This window comes from Triturus cristatus, chromosome 7 (assembly GCF_964204655.1).
Source record: "Triturus cristatus chromosome 7, aTriCri1.1, whole genome shotgun sequence".
Classification (NCBI taxonomy): domain Eukaryota; kingdom Metazoa; phylum Chordata; class Amphibia; order Caudata; family Salamandridae; genus Triturus; species Triturus cristatus.
In genome coordinates, this window is record NC_140590.1 from 310914922 (window position 1) to 310931824 (window position 16903).

General features: G+C 44.9%; 1 protein-coding gene across 2 annotated transcripts in view; it reads left to right on the forward strand.

Annotated features, from left to right (window-relative positions):
* Positions 1-2357: 2357 nt before the first annotated feature.
* Positions 2358-16903, forward strand: part of LOC146809539 (galactoside alpha-(1,2)-fucosyltransferase 2-like) — a 423459-nt gene continuing 408913 nt past the window's right edge. For both annotated transcript variants that reach the window (XM_085616371.1, XM_085616370.1), the window contains exon 1: positions 2358-2581. The gene's annotated coding sequence lies outside the window, so the exon portion shown is untranslated. The remainder of the gene's footprint in view (positions 2582-16903) is intronic.

Here is a 16903-nt window from a genome sequence, read left to right on the forward strand (position 1 = left end):
CCGGGAGCCGAAGGAGGTTCTGGGAAGACCGCGACGGCGCCCCGTTAGTCCTTCGGGCGGTTGGGGGGCCTGACCAACCGGGGGTGTGCCATAACACGCTCCGCCCCCGTTAAAAGAGGCGGGAGTATTAGACAGATCACGTGATCCAAAGGAGGATCTGAAAAAAAATGTGCCGCACTGTCGGGCATCGACCCACCGTGCGTGCTGGCTCGCAAGGCGGGCGGAGCAGCGAGGGGCTGCTTGCCCTGGATCGCCCGTAAGATAACCCACTTATCGTCATACTTATGTTGTATGAAATAAACCTGCAGCAGTTCTTCACCCATAACGAATGTGTCAGTGTAATCTTTGGGTGACGTCTGTGCATGCGTGTTGAGTGGAGCGGATGACGGTGTGGTCACTATGCCGCTGCCCGCGTCCCACGCAGGGGGACATCAGCAGGGCTGCCCTCTAGTGGCCACCCGTCGGAGCCTCCCCCCCCCCCTGCTCCGCCTCTCTCGTGAGGCCGCGCCTCGGGGAGGGTAGGCCCCCAATGGGTTTGGTTTGGGGAGGCGTGCCGCGGGGCTGGGCGAGGCTAGTCGCCCCCCTTTTTAAGCATCACACCCCCGCAGATCTCCCTCTGCTTCCTGCGCTCCTCCTGGCCACGCGAATTCCCACCCTTTCCGCTTACCCTGCGCAGCGGAGGCAGTGCGCTATTGGAATGTAGTAATGTTTTTTCTTGCGTTGCAGGCGGAGTTACAGGGCGATCTGGAGGCAGAAGGGTACAGTAAGGGTACCTCTGCGACAGGCTGTACAGTAAGGGTACCCCTGTCAGGCACAGTAAGGTTGCCCGAGCCAAGGTCCGGGAGCCGAAGGAGGTTCTGGGAAGACCGCGACAGCGCCCCGTTAGTCCTTCGGGCGGTTGGGGGGCCTGACCAACCGGGGGTGTGCCATAACACGCTCCGCCCCCGTTAAAAGGGGCGGGAGTATTAGACAGATCACGTGATCCAAAGGAGGTTCTGAAAAAAAAATGTGCCGCACTGTCGGGCATCGACCCACCGTGTGTGCTGGCTCGCAAGGCGGGCGGAGCTGCGAGGGGCTGCTTGCCCTGGATCGCCCGTAAGATAACCCACTTATCGTCATACTTATGTTGTATGAAATAAACCTGCAGCAGTTCTTCACCCATAACGAATGTGTCAGTGTAATCTTTGGGTGACGTCTGTGCATGCGTGTTGAGTGGAGCGGATGACGGTGTGGTCACTATGGACACAAAATATTGTCCAGGCACCACACCGCTCTGCGAGAGTGACTTCATTCGCTTAATGAACCAAACTCTTCCCCGGAGCTACAGCACCTAGCAGACAACGTGCTGCACTCAGGGGTCCAAAATATTAAATGCTGCAATGACCAACCTGCTTGGACCGCCCTCCCCACTGACATTATTTTAGAACGAGGGGAGGGGGCAGCGGAGAGCGCTGAATTTAATAGAACTCATCTGCCTCGCATCAGCCAAGCTACTCACACAATGTTGGAGCGCCTGGACCGACGCGCGCAGTCCGGCCGAGTCACGGTGCACAATGCCCCATTCAATGAAAACAATTGCTTCCTCAATGAGTCAAATCGCGCAAGACCCTCTAATAAAGCTGCCCGTACTGGTGGAACCCACGCAACGGCAGTATGCAAACTTAGATGTAACTGGCCAATGGGACTAGACAGGCTTACCTGCCATATCCCAAATACATTCATAGACATTACTCAATGCGGGCGGACGCTGGAGCCTCATCCGGGCTGGGAGGTAGCGACTGGATGACATTTGCCTAGTTGCCGGGGTCCGCGCCAAACGCTGGCTTGGGGCGTGCGCCTGTTGTACGGTTAGTGCAGACATTGCCTGGTCACGAAACCGACTCTGACATCCTCACAACAGGCACTGGCGGCTCCTCCATAGGGGCGTTTGGACGTCGCCCCACTTCTTTCTCGCAGTGCGAGAAGCAGAAATATAAAATGGGTATAATTTTATATGTTTCTGCTTCTCGCACTGCGAGAAAGCAGAAGTGCCTGGTTGGGGGCGGGAGGGGGGGCGGTCGTGCTTGAGGGCAGGGGGGAGTGGCTTACCCACTGTTGTGGGTACTGACTGTTTGGTCGGCCCCTGGAGCTGACCAAACAGACAGTACCCACAACAGCGGGAAAGCCACTCCCCCCTGCCCTTGAGCACGTCCCACTCTCCCTTTTGCTCCATGTAGGAGAAAATTGCGCTGCTGGGGCGCTCTCCCCTGTGCCTCACCAATCACAACGCTGTCATTGCAGCATTGTGATTGGTTAAGGGTAGGAGAGGGAGGCTGCCTGCTGGCTGCTTCGGTGCTGCTTCCTGTTCCTGGACTTCCAGTTCCAGCAGGAACACGCGGGACTCGGCTGCAGCATTACACCATCTAGCCATTGTAGCATTGTGATTGGTTAAGGGTAGGGGAGGGAGGCTGCCTGCTGGCTGCTTCGGTGCTGCTTCCTGTTCCTGGACTTCCAGTTCCAGCAGGAACACGCGGGACTCGGCTGCAGCATTACACCGTCTAGGAGCATTGGCCAGGCAACGCGCAGGGTACCTGGTGGTAAGGTAGGTAACGTTTTTTTATTTGTATTCCCCACCCAGCAACCTCGAACACTCCCCCCCTCCCCTCCCGCGAGCCAGGCAGCCGCGGCTGTTTCTGTAGCCTCAATGCTGGAGCCATGCATAGCCGTGTCTGTGTATATACCACCTGGATATTAGAGATTCTCTGAGAAGTTTGTGATACAAGTTCAATTTGAGCAAGAAATGGTACACTGTGTCTAGGCATGCAAATTAAAAGTGTGACCGTGTGTGTACGGAAAGCGTCCTTCAGTCGCATCTGACAGAGAATGTATGATCATTCAAGGATGGGCGGCTTCACTAATCTGATCTGTGAGTGAGTTCAAAGTCACACTTAGGAGTCATGACAGTGCTGAATCACGCTTTTATTTTATTGAGGTTGACATAACCAGTTCTACTGAGTTCGGCAATAAAAATGGATAACTTTATTTGTTTAATGAGTTTTTATGGCGCTGCCAGTCCTTTGCTTTATGACTGCCTCGCAGCACTAGCACACAACAAGCGAAATGTTAGAAAAGTTAGAGCGTATTTACATTACAGTTACGCATTGATTGTGTGGGTGCCGGGGAGCTTGCAGTACCACAGGGGCCATGTTTTCACTAGGCCTCACGATTCGTGCACTTGTGCGCCCAGCATGCACTGGGACTGGGTTTGTGCACACAATTGCCAGGGCGGTGGTAGCCCTGCTTCAGCCGGCCTGAGCTCAGATGTAATAGAAGATGCGGGCTTGGCGTACTATACAGTGTGGTGTGCCAGCTGTAATGCCCAGCTTAAAGTGCTCCAGTGTAATGATTAGCCGGGAATTTGGAACACAAAGGTATTTTGTTCATGTGCAAATTGGCTCATTGTACATACTGTATGATACCACAAGTGTACTAGTATGCAGCAGTGTTTTGTTCCACTGATTCTTATTCTCTGGTCTATGCGTGCTGTGTTCACCTAGCTCTCTTGGACTGTGTTTATTTCCTGGGTTTCCAAATTGAATGCAGTTTTCCTGTGCTTGCCAAACGTTGCTTTGTACGTGTTATCCATACTGTCCTCAGGCTCTTATTCTCAGGATTGCACACATTATGATGTTGTGTCACATATTATGGCAGTGTTAATTCTGTGTTGTGGTCCTCTGCTTAATCATTGGAGTCTGTCAGCACCCTTCAATGAGTGATAACATGAAGAGGTTAGATCTTGCACACTTGTTATAGTTTGGTGTGGCAGTTTACGCCTCACTACTTTACAAGTCCACCAACCGCCACTGGGTCCCAGCATGACCCGGCTGCGTGCTCACAGAACACGACCTAGCCCAGCCGGGACACCTCTACGGATTCAATGGCGATGCAAGTTGCGCGTCCTAGTAATCTGGTGAAGGCGTCCTACAAAGCATTCAAGACGTTGGGGATGGGTGCCACTTTGCGTTCCTGGCCACATGGTACCATCCATTGCTCCCCATTGATGCATGGCTGCTTAACTGCTACAGAGGGGTGCCACAGGGACAAGCAATGCAGGCACTTGCAATACAATTGTTTACCCTTATATAGGCAAAACTAGAGGACAGCAGAATACTACCATCGCAGCGCCACAACCAAGAGCCATGTTATGTTTAGAGCCCACTGACGGGTGTGGTACAGCTCCCACATGCCTAGAAACCAACACCTTAATAGGGGGAAAAGGAGAAGGTAGACTTCTCTGTTGTGTCCCACCTTTGTCTCCAGACCTGACCAGCCTGGAACCACATGGAGCACCACTGGTGCTCGCGTGGGCCCCTGCCCCATGCCGTCACGACTGCCGTTCGCTGACGGGGCCTGCAGTGTCGCGGTACCCCCGCACCTCATGTCGCTGCCCCAGCGTGCTGAGGCGGAGGCTGCCTGGCTCCGTCGCGCCGGGTGGGCCCGAGTGCACTTATGGCACCCTCCCCGCACCTGAGGGCTCACTGACCAGGGGCTGCGGCTTCGCGCACACCCGCACATAACAATGCTGCCCCAGCGTGCCACAGCTGGGGTGGAGGCTGCCTGTCCTTGTCGTGCCAGGGAGGTTCCTGGTACTCTGGTGGCACTCTCCCCACACCTGGTGGCTCGCCTCCCGGGAGCTGCGACATCGTGCACCCCTGCAGTTTCCGATGCCGCACCAGTGTGCAAGGATGAAAGTCCGCACACACTTGCCTACATTGGTCCAACAACTTTCAGAATGCACCTCTGCGTGGTGCATTAGCCCACTGATCCACCTTGGCCTTAACCTGGGGCGGTGGCTGCCTGGCTCCCTTCACACGGGGGGAGGGCCCGGGTACCAGCGTAGGTCCCTCCCCGCGCCCCCGCGGTCACTGTTCACACAGTCGCACCCCCCTGCCCTCACAGGCAACGTGAAAGCATAGGAGGGGGAGGGGGGTTAGGATGCCGTGCAGAAAGGCTGTTGACCCCCAGGGCACCCCGCTCCGCCTGAAGGCCCCGGCCGCATCTTGGCACAAAGAGCCAGCCTCAGAATCATTGACAGCATTGGGATTGAACCTCACGCTTCCAGGGAGACTGGAGCCTTAACGCCACGGCTTGGACCGCCTGGCCACTCTCCTCTCAATATGCCCAACACCAGACTGGGGGAGCTGCGCCACCAACCAGCGACACTTCTGACGGTGTGTCTGGCACCAAAAGGCATACTGGCCTCTCCCCGTATCCAACAAGGGAGGGAGCCTCTATGGTGCCACCGCCAGAGCTCACTGAGAGTTGTCCCCAACACCCTCCAAGGCGGACCACAGCGTGGCCAGGCCGCCCTGCCTCGATCCAGCCCCCGATGAGGAGACCGGGCGAGGAGGGGGCGGGTATGCACTCACCGCAACTTTAGCAGCTCGGGGACACGTCTGCTCAGCATCAAGGGCAGCCACACAGATGGCGTGTCTGGCGCAAAGAGGACGCCAGAGAGGTGGGAGGGAGGTATAAGTACCCACCCCTGACCTCTGTCTGCTGGAAGTGACGCGCCTAGCGCGCCAAGGTGAAGGAATCCTTCCTGAGTCCAACCCTTGGCCAGTAGGGTGGCATTTGTGCCCAAATGGCACTAAAGGACCGCCCGTTGGAATGGCCCCCTGCGGTGGGTGTGGACAGCCGCAGTTCCTCACGTTCCTTCAATATGACCTGCTGGCGTGGACCGGAGCAAAATAAAAATCACAAACACGCAACAGTATCCCTGTAACCTCCAGTCCCAAGTGACGGAGGTCTGTGATGTGCTTTTTATAGTAGTAAATGTTAAGAATTAAATATATAGATATATATGTGTGTGTGTGTTTATATAAGTATATACTTATATATAGTATTCACTGAAAAAACCATGGGTTTCACACACGTTATAGTTAGGAATTAGCATTTAAAAAACCTTAGAAATTCAATGAAAAAACCAAAGGTTTCACACATGTTATAGTTAGCTGGACATTTCACTCGTAAAAAACCAATGAAATTCCCCCGTTATAGTTAGTTCAGCTAACTATAACTCGCGCGCCCGCAATGCACTGCTGATGACGTCACATATTACATCACTCATGACATGGTCAGTGACATCACTCATGACATCACTGATGACATCTCAAATGACATTACTGATGACATCACTGATGACATCATCCAGTGAATGTGTGTGTTTCTGAAAATTAAATATGTTTTATATATGTATATCTCAAGGTCGATGGAAGAATAAATGGGTATATAAGTGTCTAAATGGATGATTTGTTTTTGAAAAATTGATTGTGTAACTGACTGATTAAGTGTATCATAGTGAATACATGGCTTAGTGAGTAATGTTTAAATATGTAAATATCTGTATCAGTCTCTCACTTTGTGTATAAGTGGCTGCATGGGTTGGTGAGTAGCTACATGGGTGTCTATATAGGTTATTAGTTGGTTTTATGAGTATCAGTCTGAGTGTCTGCATGGTTCGGTGGGGGTATTACGTAGTGCATAGGTGCATGAATGATTGACTCACTCTTTGTATGTGTTGAAGACAGCATGTGTGCAAGACACTATGGGTGGATGAGTGAGTGTATGGGTGTGTTAGTGAGTGAATGACTGTCTTAATAGTGTCTTTATGAGTAACTACATATGTTTTAAACTAGTATATGTGACTATTGGTGTATATAAGCGAGTATATGTGAGAGTGAGAGATTGAAAGAGTTCCTGTATGAATAAGTATGTGTTTCTATAAGTGATTGTTTAAAAGACTAAGTATGTGTAAGTTTCCGTAGAAGCAAGTGTGGTGGTGTGTGTATAACTGTATATGCAAGTAAATGTATGTTTGATTCTTTTTTAGCATGAGTGACTATGTGTGTGAGTACCTCTATGGATGAGTGCATTGTGTAACAGGATGTATAGGTGTATGAGTACATATGATGAGTGAGTACATGTATGAGTGACTGTATAGGACTGTTGGTGAATGAGTGGATGTGTATGTGGATCTTAGAATTACTGTATTGGTTGTTGTAACTGGTATTGGTATGTCCATTGTTTTTAAAATTTTAATTTCTATTTTTGAATGTGTGTATCAAAGGTTATATTAGAGGAAGAGGAGGTCTGCCACTCTATCACAAGGATGATGTCATCAGTGATGTCATCAGTGATGTCATTTGAGATGTCATCAGTGATGTCATGAGTGATGTCACTGACCATGTCATGAGTGATGTAATATGTGACGTCATCAGCAGTGCATTGCGGGCGCGCGAGTTATAGTTAGCTGAACTAACTATAACGGGGGAATTTCATTGGTTTTTTACGAGTGAAATGTCCAGCTAACTATAACATGTGTGAAACCTTTGGTTTTTTCATTGAATTTCTAAGGTTTTTTAAATGCTAATTCCTTACTATAACGTGTGTGAAACCCATGGTTTTTTCAGTGAATTAGCAAGGTTTTTTAAATGCTAATTCCGAACTATAACGTGTGTGAAACCCATGGTTTTTTCAGTGAATTTGCAAGGTTTTTTAAATGCTAATTATTTTTTTTTTCTTCTATTTTTTTAAACATATTTTTATTTTAATTTTCTATCCTTTTTTAAAGACTATGGTTAAATTTTTAAAATTCTATAATATGTTTTTTTTAATATATTTTATAAAATAAACAGGTAAAATTTATTAGCAATACATTTTTTCCTTTTTTTTTTTTTTTTTTAGTACGCGTACCGTAAGCTTACGGTAAGCGTACGGTTTACGCAATGTCCGTAATTTATCTACGCTGTTTGCGTATAGTTACGCAATTTGCGTAGCCGCGCGTACTCCGCGTGGGACGCGTACGCGTGTACGCTACACGCGCACGTTACGCGGAAGTGTCGGGGGGTGACTGTTATGCGCATGCGCGCAAGCGCGTGTCTTTTTTACGCGCATGCGTACTTTTGCCGTAAGCGTACCGTAAGCGTACGGTAGGTCATGTGATCATGAAACACAACTTTTGATTGGTTGAAACTACTTTCAGTTCTAGAACTCTCCTACACCACACCCATTCCCCTCATTTCTGCTTGTGATCCCTTAGGAGAAGGAGCTGGGTTGTCTTTGTGATACGATGGCAGAACAGCAGAGCCCTTCTGAGAGTGAGGCTAGCACTAGCAGCACTACCTTGAGGCAGAGAGCGAGGAAACAAAAGACCTCTTATGTATGGGATTATTTTACTTTTCCTGAAGGCCAGCAAAAGGTAAATGCACCCTTAGTAACTTGTAAGCTGTGTAAGCGTGTACTTTCAAGAGGTAATCCTGACAGGAAGTATTCCTTTGGGGATCACACCATGATGAGACACCTCAAGGATGTACACAGAAGGACACATGCTCGACTTACTGAAGGTAACCCTTCAGTAAATCAACCAAGCACATCCACAGCAGCTCAGCCTGGACCAGCATCTGCAGAGCCGAGTCCTTCTTCTGCAGGTCAGGTGAGCCCTTCATCTGTGGGGGGAGCATCTCCTTTTGCTGGCCCTCTGGAAATTAACCCTCGATTTCTGAGGGTTGATATTCGATGCGCCTCTTGTCATGATCTAATTTGTCATAGGGAGACCAGTGTTTCCCTAGTGAACAACAAAATAGATCAGCACACTTGTCGCAGAGACTAATTTTCCCAATCTTTCTTTCCTCTGTCCCTGCATGAACACAACGGCTCTTTTAAGAGCCAACCTTATCTTTCATCTTTTTTTTATATATGTTTTTAAAAACTTTTTTTATTTTTTTTTTACCGTACGGTGCGCGTAATTTTTTTTTTTTTTTTTAAAAACACTAAAAATCAATTATCACATTACAAGGTCCTTGAGAGACTACAATTAAAAACTGAAAATGTGATTGTAGAGAAGTAGAAAAAAAGGAACCATGATACTATTGACTTACCATACCCGCTCCAAAAAATATTTATTCATTTGTTTTTTTTAAAAATTGCTTTAAAAATGGTTCTAGGTTTTGAAAATTTTCTATATCAATCTGAAAAAAAAGAAAAAAGTATTAATATTTTTTAAAACATTTTATAATACAGTACACATATTTACATATTTATCAAAAAATAATTTTTGCCTTATTTTTGCTGTTTTCAGAATATATTGCATTTCACTATAAATTGTGAAAGCAATTGCATTCATCATTTAACAGCGGGCAAAGAAAAAATAACAATCTCAAAGATTGTATTAAAAAAGCCCAGAATCTCTTTTTACTTAAACTTAACAATATAGAAATGCATAATATTCTAAAAAATATCATCTAATATCAATACTTATTTCTTTAAAATACCGTCTGATATTTTTGTTTCAGAAGTATAATCACAATATTATATCTCAAATAACTCCACAATACATCTGGTTCCATTTCCTTTAGGCCAAATAGTAATTTTAAAATTCTTTTTTGATTAAATTTCCAATGGTAATCCAATAAAATTCTAAAGTTTAATTTGTACAGATCTCACCGATTCTCTGTAACATATTGGTTCCCGAAAGATTTATTAATAATTTATTAAGTCCACAATAGAATTGGTTACCTTTCCGCATGGCCAAATAGTAATTTAAAAAATCTTTTTTGAAAAAATTTCCAATGGCACTCCAATAACATTCCAAAATTTAAATTGTGCAGATGTTACCGATTTTCTCTAAATTTTTGGTTTTCAAAAGTTTCATTAAAAATTAAAAAAGTCCACATTACAATTGGTTATCTTTCCATTAGGCCAAATGATAATTTAAAAAATCTTTATTTTTGAAAATTCCAATGGTAATCCAATAAAATGGTAAAATTGTTTTGTCCAGATCTTGCCAAGTCTCTCTAAAATTTAGGTTTCAGGAAGATTAGATAGGAATTTGCTAAATCAAAAGGCAAACGTTGCTTAAAAACCAATTGGGAATCATTACACAGTGTCCAGCCTTTTTCACATTTAAGATAAACTGTGTAATGTCCAGAAGTTACAGTAGGTCCTTCATGGAAAATTATTGCAACAGTTACAAAAGTTTTTCCTGAAATTGATAATTGCTGTCCTGTAAACTTCTTTATTAAAGTATCCAATTTTGAACCATCAGCTCTACATCGTTGCATCATTAAAATTACATACTGTCCGTATTCCTTTAAAATTAACGTTGAAAACATGTCAGATTGACACTCACCGCATTGCATGCTATGATTAGCATCTTTAACTAATTTAGCAAAAGTGACTGTTTTACTCTCTGGCAATGTCAAATAAATAAACCTTTCATTATCAACATTAGAGCCACATATATTATAACAGTTTTCACAACTATGTTCCCATTTATAAGAGAGACCAAATAAATTATCAATTGCAACTTCTTCTTCTTCCAGTACCTGAAGAAAAAACATCAAAAATTCGTGTGCGTCTTGCTGTTCATTTTGAGAAAACTGTGTTCGTCCTGAACATACATCTAAAAGTTTTCTAATTTCAGTAGCACTTTCTATTTGAGTTTTATCATTACTCAGCTTTTGAAAAAGGAGACTCAACTCAGAACAGAATCTTTTTCCCTGATTTACTATTATCTGCTCTTGCACACTTTCCAGATAAAATGTAACATTCAGCTTCTCCACCAAAAAATGGCTCCCCCTTTCCATCTAATGCAACTGTGAAATCACCAGAGCAATACGCAATAAATCTCTGCCTGTAATTCCTATTTGGACACAGAGTCATGTTTTCATATTAGTCACAAAACGAAATTTCTTTGCCAATTTGAAAGCACACTTACTGCTCTTTTTTTTTGGCAAGTGATAATCACTTTTACAGACTGACACATTATGAATCCACTTTTCAGATTTTTTAAAAAGCCCATGTCCAGACTGCTTTTTCAGACCACCACCATGTGTATCCTGGGTGACTGCCTACACTCCAGCAAGGGCAACCAGCCTTAGTGATGCTGAATGTATTTGCATTACAGACTGAAACCTCAAACCCCGCTCGCTTGTAAATACTGTGCATGATTCTACATGGAAAGCAGCTGGGTGTGTGCTAAGAGTCTGCTTCTGCACCAAAAAATCGCTCCCCCTTTTTCCTACTAATGCAACTGTGAAATCACCAGAGCAAAACGCAATAAATCTCTGCCTGTAATTCCTATTTGCACACAGAGTCATGTTTTCACATTAGTCACAAAACGAAATTTCTTTGCCAATTTGAAAGCACACTTACTGCTCTTTTTTTTTGGCAAGTGATAATCACTTTTACAGACTGACACATTATGAATCCACTTTTCAGATTTTTTAAAAAGCCCATGTCCAGACTGCTTTTTCAGACCACCACCATGTGTATCCTGGGTGACTGCCTACACTCCAGCAAGGGCAACCAGCCTTAGTGATGCTGAATGTATTTGCATTACAGACTGAAACCTCAAACCCCACTCGCTTGTAAATACTGTGCATGATTCTACATGGAAAGCAGCTGGGTGTGTGCTAAGAGTCAGCTTCTGCACCAAAAAATCGCTCCCCCTTTTTCCTACTAATGCAACTGTGAAATCACCAGAGCAAAACGCAATAAATCTCTGCCTGTAATTCCTATTTGCACACAGAGTCATGTTTTCACATTAGTCACAAAACGAAATTTCTTTGCCAATTTGAAAGCACACTTACTGCTCTTTTTTTTGGCAAGTGTTAATCACTTTTACAGACTGACACATTATGAATCCACTTTTCAGATTTTTTAAAAAGCCCATGTCCAGACTGCTTTTTCAGACCACCACCATGTGTAACCTGGGTGACTGCCTACACTCCAGCAAGGGGCAACCAGCCTTAGTGATGCTGAATGTATTTGCATTACTGAGTCCAACCTCAAACCCTTAAACTATTCTTTTTTTATACCAGTACACCTTAATTTATTGTGAAAACATAGTCCATATTATTTTACATGTTCCTCACATTTAAATTTCTCCCAAAACAGAAAATAATAAACACAACTTCAACAAAAAGAATTACATTTCTATTATTCATTTCTTAATTTACCATATACATCTCCTATCAAACTCTAAACTCACCTTTAAAATTAGTTAGTTGTGAAAGAAATGTGGCACTCAAACAGCAGATTATCAGAGCCAGGATCTCTGTTCTCTACACCTCTCTCCTCTCAGCAGAACCAGATAATGGCAAAGTTTCCCTCTATTTTTCCACACATATACATGTAAGTTTCAAATCTCAGTGCTTCCCCCTTTTTTTCAAATGTAATCACACATTTCTATTGGTTGAAAACCAACCCTTTTCCAAAAGTACCCTTCCCCCAACTTGACTTCTGCCTAGTACCCTTCCCCCAACTTGACTTCTGCCTGCTACCATAGCAACAGCTCATGGAACTCTGCTGTGTGGAGTTAGGTCAGAAGTTCACCACACAATGTTTCAATTCCACAGAGCAAGAGTGCTTGACTTTTCAAACCTTACAGCAAATCCATTGTACTGTTCTTTGGTAACACATTTTTCTGTACCAATACAAAACATGCTTCTATAAATTTACACATACAGCCTAGTTTTTAGTGTAGAATGGTATGAAACAGCCAATCAGTTCTTTTTTTTATGAAAAAAATATGTATGCCTCCATTTCCAAACTGTCTTTCATTTCTTTTTACCATTCTACTGAATTACACCTCCTGAGTGCATCCAGATCTCCTTTGAAGATGTTCACAGTGTAGATTGTAGGACACAGCTATGTCTTCTGGAGTGAAAAGTTTGCAGAGAAAACAGGTATTGTGAGAGACCTTGCTTTGCCAAATGTAGACATTAAATGGATTGGTCAGAGAGGGTTAAAGTGGCACCAATTGATGCCATTGGTGAAATCCTTCATGCAAATCCAACACCCTGACCTCATAATAGTGCACTGTGGTGGCAATGACCTAGGCACTTTGACTGGGGTCGGTCTGGAAATGCTTATGAAGGACACCTTTGCACAACTGTTTTCACTTTTCCCTAAAACTGCCTTTGTGTTTTCCAACATATGCCAAAGGCAAAAATGGAACTGGTCCAATCAATTCTGTCCGCAGATTGACAAAGCAAGAAAGCACGTCAACAAATCTGTTTCTGCTTTCCTCCGTGACTATAGTATGGGTTCCATTTACCACAACAACTTGCGTTACGACATGCAAGACATTTATAGAGGAGATGGTGTGCACTTCAATGATGAAGGGAACAGAGTCTTCCTCTTGAACCTTAGACTCTGCATCGGTACTTACTTGTAGGTACCACTAAAAAATAACTTCATAAACACAACGGCTCTTTTTAGAGCCCCCTAATATCTAAACTCTTAAATCTGCATTTCATTTCTTTTATTTTTTTTTTTGTTACCGTACGCTTACCGTACGCGTACCCCGTGATTTTTTTTAAAATCAATAAATGTTTTCTTTGTACTTTTCTGTCCTTCTTTGACCCCCTCACAAATGTAAGGGGGTCTGTAACTCTCCTCCTTGCCCCCTTTTCTTGTTATCACTCTTTTTTTTCTGAGTGAAACACACGAAATGGCGGCCGCCGCTTCCTGGTTTCGGCCGATTCGAATGTTTACTAAGATCTAAGAGCCAATCAGAATCGCGCTCGCGCACGCCACCGTACGCGTACGGTAAGCGCACCGTAAGCGTACCGTAAGCTGGCTCAGATATATATATTGATTTAAAGGCTATTTTCTCAGAATCTACTGAACAGATTTACACCAAACCTACAAAAGGCACTTCCTTGACCTGAGGACTACCTCTCTGCCAAATTTCTAGTAATTCTGTTCAGCCGTTCGGGCTGTAGCCCTGTCTAAAGGTCCTATGGAAAAATGCATGGGAAAAACGCGTTTTGGGACCCCCCTTTTTATCTCAGCCCCCGCTTGACGAATCCCCCCAAGACTTTCAGGGTAGGAGCGGAGCGTAGCGCCCCACCTATTTTGAGAAATTCGCGAGGATTCGTCGACCGGCGCCAAAGTTATTCAAAATAGAATGTTGCGGATTTCCTATGGAAACGTGGTCCTAACTATAACTACCTACTGGCGACCGCCAGTAGGTAATTAAATATTAGTGAGATTTGTTTAATTAAAATTAGATTAATGTTTTATACATATATGTATATATATATGTTCCCTTGGGTGTTCTGCTCACCAGCAACACATGCAGTGGCATGCAGCCAATTGACAACAACACTTGTCCAGGTAAGATCTTTATTTCTTTATTCTCGTTTTCATTATCCTCATGTTCTCCATATGTAAGGCATTACACAATTTCAAGCTCCATACCAGAACGGACCGACCCGTTACGGCAGATTGCCTTCTACTGGGTCTATATATGAAAATATTTCCGATTTACTACTTCAATCTATATATATGTTAAGTAACAATATTTTGTATGTTTTTTGATAGTATTAGTGCGAAGCAATATTTTGTTAAAATATTTTTGTACTTACCATTACAAGGATAGGGACACAATTAGTAAATTATATTTTTGCCACAAAATTTGTGTTACTCAATAGTGCTAACACTATAATTACAATTTTAAACTATTGATTTTAAAAAAAATAATGTTTTTATTGAAGTACATGCATATTTAAAAGTTGCGCAGAGTTATGCTGAGGAAGATACAGTGCCATCATAGCAACTTTACATCTGTCAAACAACGTAAAAGATAGTACATATTCAAGCATTATTCTTACTGTACTGTTTTTTTCAGTTATTTCAACAGAAACAATGAAACCAATAACAACCATAAAACATCCCCCTCTTCCTTCCCCCCCCCCCTCCCCCCTCCCCGTTCTATCAATATTGTTCAGGACAGGGAGCAGTCATCTTATTAATCTGGCAGTGGTTCACACGAGTCACAATGGAAGACAGGGTTCTAACAATGATCCTCCGCCCAGCGCGTCACCTCTCAATCAGCCTATAGGCAGAGCACTGTATCCCATACATCTATAGGTCAATGTATGCACCTCAGGAGTGTTGCATGGTGGGTGCATATCATCTTTAGTCTGCTCCTTGAACTTCCGCAGTAACATACCCCAGGCCAGCGCTATGAAATATTTCCATAGAGTTACCCACTATATAAAAGCATGCTTTTCGCCCCACCCCCCTCCACAAGACGACTGCTTGTGCCAAAGCTGCCTAAGTGGGGGCCATTGGCTGTTTCCAATGCTAAGTAAGTGCTTGTTTGGCTAAAAGCAAAGCAGGGTCTACGAATTGAAGTGCAGGGTGCACCAGCTTAGGATGAGGAAACAAAACCACGAGCACAGCGTCAGGGGTCTCCTGGACTGACCGACCAGTCGTAATCGACAATACCTGGATCACCTGGGACCGATAAGTATGCAACGAGGAGCATGCCCACAGCATATGAGAGAGGCTTGCATCGAGAACAAGCACTGGGGGCAAGTTGAACCAGGAAATATCCTATAAATGCAAGCCAGTATAAGGTAGGAACTTTTGAGAATATTAAATTGGATATATTTAAAATGTGCCCCCTTAGCAGCCTTTTGTAGATTTTCCACGGCTGTTAATAATTCCCTATCATGGAGTGGTCTGACCAATTCAGCTTCCCAGGCAGTACAGAGAGGTAGGTGGGAGCTGTCGAGCAGGTGTAGAAAAGATCCATAGATCCATCCCACTAGTTTCCCCCAGGTACCCGCTGTGGGTAGTGTTTGATACACCTCATGTGTCCTGGGCATCCGATGGCGGATGTGAAAGGACATGGAGAAGGAGCATAATAATCGCTGATAAATCAGAAATTGTCAGAGCGGGAGATCACTGTCTGTCAAAGTGTCTAAAAGTCCATTATGTCCCCATTAAGAAACGTGTCTCCAACAGTAAAAAGACCTGCCTTATGCCGCAGACGAAGATATCCCACACGCAGTCACCCAGGCACTGCCGGTAGGTCCAGCAAAGGAAAAGCTGCTGCAAATGGTGTCACCGGGCCAGTAACATAATTTGTCCTGGCTAAGCAGGCTCTTGCCATCCAAAGGTGCCCCCTGGACCGAGCACCCAGTCGGGTATGGGAGGACCAGAAAATTGTTCACTAGGCCGTTCTGGAAGTCTACCATTTATGAGGCCCGCCTAGTAAAGAGAGGGCGCAGGCAGCCCCCTGCCACCCACTGGAATTGCGCAGCTAAGTAGTATCGTTTGGAGTCCGAGAGGGCCAATCCTCCCTCCGATACCGGGAGTTTCATTGTGGCGAGTGAGAGTCGGCATTGTCCAGCTCTGGATAGCAATGTCACTAAGGAGGATTCAAGTTGTTTAAAGAGATAACTTGGAAATAAGAGCGTGAGGTTAGTGACGTTGTAAAGGAGCCTGAGTAATGCCACCGTGTTCACCAAAGCCGCACCGTGATCTGTGTTCAGAGCCCATGTATCACCCTGCCCAGGTTCCCGCCTTGTAGGTCAGTGGGGGTATGGTATACTTAGATCCCTAGGTACCTGAAAAAAGCCACTTCAAACCGAATCCTATGTTCTAGCAGTGGGCAAAGAGGGAAGACGCAGGACTTGACCCAATACACCTTGAGACCGGATAGGGTTGAAAACCCAGATAGGACCTGTGCCACTGCGGCTGGGTCGATAGTCAATGAAACAGGAAGAGGTAATTCGTATACAGTGATGCAGCATGTGGGTAGCCCTGTACAGATATGCCCCAAGTAGTTCCTCGTACGTGTAGATGTGCAGCCTAGGGGTCCATGGCCAGAGCAAAAGGTAAGGGAGGCGGGAGACAACACTGGCGTGCACCTCTTCACACTGGCCACAGATCCGATTCCGAAATGCATTTCTCAGTTCTCAACCGAGCCATAGGGGGGTGTAAAGGATATGAATCCATCTACTCCAGTAGGGCCCTATCCCAAATAGCTGCGGCAGTCTGCATATAATCCCATGAAAGAGAGCCCAGGGCTCTATACACGCAGCATTGGTAAAGTGGTCTGCTG